The following is an 8625-nucleotide window of genomic DNA, read 5'->3' as shown; positions in this document are numbered from 1 at the left end:
CCATGTTCGTAATCGCCTATATTTGCCCATCATAGGCCACATTTTACATGGCGTACCACTATTTACCAAAATATAATATTATAACCGACCAACTGTCTTTCCCCTTACTACAGCCAAGAAGATGATGTTTCTATGAATTTTAATATAATATAATAGAAATTGCTTATTTGCCATTAAAATAAATTAGCCAAGTTCACAGAAGTGTCTTGCATTACAAATTCTGCGTATCGGTAATGCCGGTAATACGTCTGGGAACTGTTTAAAAAATTGTTGGCGAAATTACGTCGTGACAACTGCCTCCCCTGTAATCTTTCTGAGTCGGGTTGCATTCGATAATTTTGACAGTAGAGTTAGAAAACAAATAGATATGTATGAGACTTGACAAAAGGCATTGAAAGCATTAATAATGTCATTTGGTGATTTGTTATGTCACATCTAAAACTTTATTTCCTTACTTTTACTTTACTAACAAAATTATGAAACACAGATCGACTAAAGGCCAAGAATATTGAAATTTGTTTGCTTCTTAGTTGTTAGGTATCACAGACAGTAATAAGGAAAAGATATTTGTACAGTAAAACATCAAAGTTTTACGACACCGCACGTACCACCAAAGAAATTGATTCATAGGCAGTTGACGGCCCTACGTCATTTGGTTTGACTATGTCAATTCAGTGTAGAGATCTATACCATAAAGTTAATATACCTAGCGGAATAGAGAAACAAAGGCCTAAGCAATAGAGATGTCACTATCAGTAACACTGCGTGGTAAAAAGAGACGTGTGATACATGACAGCAGCACTCTTTTTTTGACCTCCAGTCGGCACGTGCCGCACGTTGACAATTTAATCTCATAGAAATCATGTTCAATCATGCTTGTGTAAGTGTATACGTACACATATTTTTACACACAGATGACCCCAATTTCGGTTTGGTTTGACAGCTCGAGATTGTTGCTCTATTCCGCTAGATATATTAACTTTATGATCTATACATAGTCAGTTGACGGACCTACGTCATTTGGTTTGACTATGTCAATTAAGTGTAGAGATATATTAGCTGGGTTTGACATAAGGGGACCAAATGACGTAAACTGTCCGCCATTGGCCAATGAATCAATTCTTTTGATGGCACATAATAATATATTGAAGATGGTAGAGTATTGAAGTCTTAACTCTATTGAGGTATGTTCTTAAAGCATTTCGTTAGCTACAAGATGTGTATTGTGTATTAAACTATTTTAATTACTTACAAAGAAAAAAACAGCAAATCGGTCACAGGCAAGTATACATTTTTTCAATTATTGCCCATTTTTTTTTTATTGTCTTCGTAAGTTCATATACAACTGTATTGTACTTCTAGGTCATATTATAACTACACATTGTAACAGATGCTAAAAGTTTAAAAAAAAGATTATTATTATTATTAGTATTATTATTATTAATTATTATTAATAGCAACTATCGCTTCTTTTTAGACGTCTACAATAATTATTATTATATTTTAATATGTCACCAGTGGCTTTCTCAGAACTATGTGTCACGAGGAAAGGAAACAAAACAATACTATTGATGTTCTGATAGGTCTGGAAAACTATTACTATGTTAGATTAGCTACGTAATAATAAAGTAGATTAGTGATAGTCGTAGAACATGTGGAGAACTTTGTACCATCGGAAAAATTGATTCATAGGCGGTTGACGGGCCTATGTCATTTAGTCGGATTATTTCATATCAATGTTGGTCTTGATCTGTCGGATGGGTTTGACATAACTTGCCCAATCTTCGTAGTTCCGCCATGTGCATATGAATCAACTTCTCCGATAGTACATTTTACACTGCTCTTCGTGTCGTTCCATAGTTTTTTAGATGTTTGACATCATTAGACTCTACGTTGGGTCATGATTATATAGTTCTTCCAGCATATACATTGCATAATCATTGGCGTACCGAGGGGGGGCAGGTAGGCGCAGGGGGGGGGGCATCTGTCCACCTCTGGATCATGTTGACGTCCCTTCTAAGTATCTTATCTAGTACTTTTATCGAAGATCTAGTACTTTCATAGAACTGACCCCCTCGATGCAAATTGGCCCCCCCCCCCCCCCCCTGGCCTAGAACCTGATCCTGGGTACGCCCATGTGCACAAAATTATTGATGTCGATCATAACCCATGGGTTTTTTTAATGGGATTTGGAAACTACAATAAAATAACCGACGCGATAGCATTGTTTTGACATATCACACCATATCCTTCCTTAAGTGAGTCACACGATATTATTGACTATTAAATTAATTACTCATCAAGGTATACAATAATTAAATATAGCCTACTGAATCACGCACTTGACACACTTGTTACAAATAGATAAATTAAATAAACATTACATCAGTGTTCGTTAAATAAAACTTAAAGAATACTTAATGAAAATGTACATGAAACTAGTAGTGGCTTTTTAGTTTGTTGTTTCTCTTAAGGGTACTTAAACTTAAATCTAAAACGACAGCCAAGGTCAATCAGAGATTAAAGAAGTAAAAACTTTTTAACATTGCCAGTGTATATTTGCCCAGTGATAGATGGATGGTGATATTTTATGTACTTAATAAGTAGAATAGGCGCCGAAGTGTAACATTCTCGATTTTTTTTTTAATTTTGAATTGATTTTTTTAAACGTAAATCTTTAATGGTTTGAACATAACTGACATATTTGTAAGCTTAAGTTATCAACTTTAAATTGGAAATCCTACAGGATAATTTGAATGGAATAATTATACTAGAGATTGAACGATTCCTGAAACCCTGTGAGGATGTTTACTCGATTAATTATAATGAACTAACTGATTTCAGTAAAATCCCCTACTTGATTCATGTAAACATTAATTAACATTAACAATGATCTCATCTCAGAATGACACAATGTTAATTTATTTACGTATTAAGTTAAACAAAAACTTAATAGCGATGTTAATCAATATAAATGATTCACTCGACACAAATGGATCAAAAGGCTAATTCTTGTAATTAAAAAATCTACTCGCGGTATAGTTCCAATTAAATTCTAATTATGTATCGTGTACTTACATAATATTATGAGCATAATATCGCACTTGCCCCATTTGTGTATGAAATATGAATACAGCTTGAGAGTTGAGACTGAAACTAGACAAAAATAAAAACATTCTTCTTAATTCTTAATTTATAAACCGACAGCGGTAAAAAAATTACAGTAACATAATAATTAATTACTTCGGTGAAATAATAAAGGTCCGAATCCTTAAGCTTCACCAAACAATAATACGTGAGTGATCGATATATAAATAATTGAATTTTTTTAAAGTAGCTTGAAAAAAGTACTTACATAAAATTAATAAAAAAATTGCGCAAACGCAACGCATTATTTTTGATCAGAGGTAAAACGCAGAAAACTAATCACGACCATTGGTCACAACTCACAATTCGCGAAAACGATAATCTTATTGGCGTTAATTCATTAGTAATTGTTTACAACCCGCCGAGTAAGCACGTGCTGATTGGACGAATATTATTGTAAGTGCCATATTATTTTATGATTTTGACAATATTTTTTTTATATACAGCATGGTTTTATTTTTAAACGACCCCTTGAAACTTAAAAGGAATTAGTGTCTAAATTGTTTTGGTTGTAGATTTATTGGTATTTTTTATTCAATTATTTTTTTCCATATTTTTTTTATGAAATAAGGGGGCAAACGAACAAACGGGTCACCTGATGGAAAGCAACTTCCGTCGCCCATGGACACTCGCAGCATCAGAAGGGCTGCAGGTGCGCTGCCGACCTTTTAAGACGGAATAGGGTAATAGCTGAGGGTAGGGATGGGAAGGGAAGGGAATAGGGGAGGATAGGGAAGGGAATTGGGCCTCCGGTAAACTCACTCACTCGGCGAAACACAGCGCAAGCGCTGTTTTACGCCGGTTTTCTGTGAGAACGTAGTATTTCTCCGGTCGAGCCGGCCCATTCGTACCGAAGCACGGCTCTTCCACGTAATTTTATTGAGGTTTAATAATGATCATTTTATATTTTAATATTATTGTTACTTGTTCAAAAACTTAAATTAAAAAGAGGTTGACTGGCAGTTGGCACTGTTGACAGACCAACTGCCAGTCAACCGTACAGACAATCAACAGTACAGACAATCAACAGTACAGACAATCACGAATAATATGTGTATTCAGGAACTTATGCTCACATCTCATTCTAAGTACTCACATACGGTTTTGCTCGATAGTTTTACTCCAAATCGAGCAATAACCACCGTGTGGACCGCAAAACTGACAGCTCAAAGGCTCGCTTCGAGCCGGCTCGATGGAATTAAATATGCCAAATAGGTATGTCATGTCATTTCCTTCGATTCGGAGACCGATAGTTTTGATGTATGTGAGTACTTAGCTGCATAACAGCAGCACTCAAAAACATTTAATTATTACTTAACTTTAATCAATGAAGATTTTATACTTCATACATTTTGACAAACATTTCATTAAGTAGGTACATTAAAGTAATGGAATTAAATGTCTCGTATAGATCAGCCGTGTATTTTATTAACGTTTCAGGATAAAATTATGATAATATTCTTAATATGATTGATGTCTTATATAAACTATTAGTTCACAAAACACATACTGTAACAATTTTATATTTATGTATTGCATAATTTATCGATTCATACTAAATGGTAAATACTAATTAGTCACTCAGGGTGGAATGCACCAACTTACTTAAACTATAACTTTAACTACAATGCAAAATGTAGTTAAAGTTATAGTTTAAGTAAGTTGGTGCAAAGTAAAAAAATCTTTGGTTAAAGTCAATAATGGACGCCATATTTAACGATAACCTTGAGCTCAACAAGGCTTTAAATGAACGTGGCGAAAAAAGGAACTATGGCTGTCATCATACAAAAACGCCATTTTTGACAGTTCTCCTTTACCAGCAGCGCCCCCGCCCACGTTCATTTAAAGTCTTGTCGGACCAGCTGTCATCTGTCAAATTCTGTGGTCAAAGTTAAGGTTAAAGTTAAAGTTAGCCTTAACTATAATGACCATTAAGACGCCATATAACTATATGGCGTCTTGATGGCGTCCATTTTGAACTTTAACCAAAGATTTGACATTTTGCATTGTAGTGAAAGTTACAGTTATAGTTAAAGTAAGTTGGTGCAACCCACCCTTAGTCTCCGGTGCGATACACCGCAGGCGTTTTCACGACAGTTTTCTTCAGGGCTCATGCAGTCGGAACGTCTTTGAAAGATGTATTTCATGCGTTTCTCTTATATATATGTTTCTAATTATTTCACAGTAAACGCTATTATTCAAATCCATTGGTGTCAAGAACTCAATTAATAAATGAGCTAATTCGAATTAATTAAATAATTGTAATCGCACTAATCAATACCAACACGCGATCGTCAATCATATCTAATGAAATAAAAATTATCTCAGATAAAATATTCTTAACTCAAGATTTATGATTCACAGTATTCCTCGGGGTTTTAATGAAAGTGATTCTTACGACGTTGACATAAAGGTCCTATCAGAGGCAAATAAGGGTTGTACAGTCCTAAACGCAAGTAAAAACTTAGATGATTAATTTTTCTTTTTACTAGTTGTTGGTGACACCAAGCAAAGGTTTTCTAAAATTTCTCAATAGTTTTTGTATTTATTTGCTACGAAGTTACCAATTTTCATTTGATTTAATGTCGAATGTTCAGCCTATCTTAGCTTGATTGAATTCTAGACTTTGCACATGCGCACCATGAATTAAACAAACACTTTTGAGAACAGTAAAAAGAAATTAAACAAACAAAATGTATTGTTCACTTGCTGCTAATTCTATATCATATAACATTATGACTTGTTTCTCTATAAAATAAGTGCAGAATCGTCATGTTGGTATACATAATAAAAATATACAACCATGTGGCCTTTCAAAGAAACGGCCCGTATTAAAGTACGCCAACGCTAAAGGCGTGTGCATGCAAATGCAAGGCATATTTCACGACTTTCCGAGGCCGATTTTACGTTCCGACTCATTCGGCTGATATGACTAATGACACACGATAAGAGCCGAAATTACGCGGCGGAAATCCAGTTGCGTAACTTTGTCCGAGTAATCAGTATCTCGAACGCCGCCGAATTGACACCGAAAAAAAACACTGCCTCCGAATCGCTGCCGAACTTACGCACGACCGAAGTACTGGACCGAAGTACTAGCTGTAGGTATACGCTATAACGCGACGTCACCATGGTCTGTCATCACTCATCAGTAATTTAAAAAACATTGCAGGCGTAATTATGCCGAACTTCGTTCGCGTAATTTCGGTCTAGTGTGTTTACACACTAAAGTCTTTTTTTTTATGAAATAAGGGGTCAAACGAGCAAATGGGTCACCTGATGGAAAGCAACATCCGCCGCCCATGGACACTCGCAGCATCAGAAGAGCTGCAGGTGCGTTGCCGGCCTTTTAAGAGCGAATAGGGTAATAAGGGAGTGTAGGGAAGGGAAGGGAAGGGAATAGGGTAGGGGTTAGGGGATTGGGCCTCCGGTAAACTCACTCACTCGGCGAAACACAGCGCAAGCGCTGTTCCACGCCGGTTTTCTGTGAGAACGTGGTATTTCTCCGGTCGAGCCAGCCCATTCGTGCCGAAGCATGGCTCTCCCACGTATAACTAAATATTCTAAAGCATATTATGCCTCTTAGCAAATATTTGAAAACAAAAAGGTCTAAGATTAGCGAATTTTCTTAATAAACAAAGAAATAACGGTAAGAATAAGTATTTCCAAAATTTCAGCTTGATAGCTTTTGTATATTTTTTGCTATGCGCCTTCAAAGTTGGATATTCAAGACGATTTATTTTTCAATTCAATTTCTTAATATTATTTGTAAACCATTCGATAACTTATGTAATTTAAAGCAACTTTTGTTATGAAACCACTTTCATAAACGCAGTAATGTATATAGCTACCGAACAAAGTTCTCCCGCGATGCCTATAAGCAACTCTAAGGTGACGTCATAATCGAGTAGCATTTTGTATGGAGCATTTCGTTAAGGTCTATTTTATGAGATGTTTGAATCGTCATATCTTGGTGGATTTTTAAGCTATGAGACTTATTCTTTCACCGACTATTCTATTTTTGAGAGGTCTTTCAATTACCAATAAGAAAAAAAATAGTCATCATCCCTATTGACATCGTACTTAAACTGTCGAGAATAATTTTTTGTTTTTGGACTTTGACTACTTATATAATAGTATTACTATCATTTAAATATATTATATACCGATACTATCACAAAATAAAGTACAATCGATTAATTATTGGAATAGCAAGAATTATCTTATCGGAAGTAAATATTTACACTTTGTTTTCATTAATTCAATTACATTTATAGATTGTGTTACAGAAATGTTACATAAAGTACTTAACAGTTTTTGCATGACAGTCACAGTCTATTAAACTTGTAATTTGTGGTCATTTGACGCAATAATTGTAAATCGAAATCAATGAAAGTTATTAAAAGTATGTTTCAAAGATTTTTGTTTCAAAGAAAGAACCCTTTGTTTTCTAGAATTACCTTTAAAACGAACAAAAACCAAACAGGACATTAAAAAAAAACAGTAATAATATTTTACAGCAGAAACATGCCCACAAGTCCGGAATTTGTTTTTCTGTTGGTGCGACAGTGTGCGTGCGTCTTAACGTACATTCTAGCACATACAGAACCGGGCCAGTCATTCTTATGTCTTATTTTCTGCGGCCATTATGTACAACACCATAATAAGAGCGTAATTAACTTAATGACATTAACTTATTAAATGTCGATTGATTACGAGAACTGGAAACGCGCACGACACGAATCTTTTACGATATTTCTGTAGTGCTTTTAGGGTTGCGTAGTCAACTTATAACTCAACTTATAACAACTTATAACTTATACCCTTATAACTATAAGGGTTCCTGGTTCCGTCCGTCTGTCCATCTTGTCTGTCCGTCCGTGGTTTTACTCAGAGACTATAGGGCCTACAAAGCTGTAATTCGGGATGAATGCAGATATTAACGAAGCCGACAAAATGGTATATAAAATCTTAATTTTTTATGGTATCTCCCGTACATATCAAGCAAGGATAATATTTATTTTTTGCGTTCACCCCACCGTGTGGGGTGTCGTTGGATAAGTTTTTTATATTAAAAATATTATGAGCATTCAAAGATCATTTTCCGGTTTAGGGATCCATTTGTGAAATATGAAGTTTCAAAGCGAAAAAAATCGTTAGTCCAGTGTCTCCCCCTTCTACCAGCTAAACGGTTGCTTCTAGAAATGTGAAAAAATTCACGGGAGTAGGGATATATGCTGAATTTAAACGGAAAATTATCACGGCTAAGAAGACTTCATAAGTTATTGAGTAATGTCGATCAACTAAAAAAAAAATATATAAAGGAACTTTTCGTTCAAATTCCTTTGAACGAAACTGAAACGATGTTGTTAGTAGTGTAAAAAACGTTATGAATATGAATGTACTATCAGAGAAGTTGATATCTAGGCAGATGGAGACCTACGTAGTTTGGTCGCGTTACGTCAAACCCAACCGACA

The 8625-nt window shown here is 35.1% G+C and overlaps 1 protein-coding gene across 2 annotated transcripts in view; it reads left to right on the top strand.

Annotated features, from left to right (window-relative positions):
* Positions 1-8625, top strand: part of LOC121725871 (homeobox protein aristaless-like) — a 76322-nt gene that overhangs the window by 54695 nt on the left and 13002 nt on the right. The window contains exon 1 of one of the 2 annotated variants that reach the window (XM_042113026.1): positions 3499-3543. The exons of the other annotated variant lie outside the window; for it this stretch is intronic. The gene's annotated coding sequence lies outside the window, so the exon portion shown is untranslated. Of the gene's footprint in view, positions 1-3498; positions 3544-8625 lie in introns of those variants that run through there. 2 annotated transcript variants of the gene reach the window in all.

Source organism: Aricia agestis, chromosome 1 (assembly GCF_905147365.1).
Source record: "Aricia agestis chromosome 1, ilAriAges1.1, whole genome shotgun sequence".
Lineage (NCBI taxonomy): Eukaryota > Metazoa > Arthropoda > Insecta > Lepidoptera > Lycaenidae > Aricia > Aricia agestis.
The sequence above is the reverse complement of the archived record's forward strand: the minus strand, read 5'-3'. Positions and strand labels throughout refer to the sequence as shown.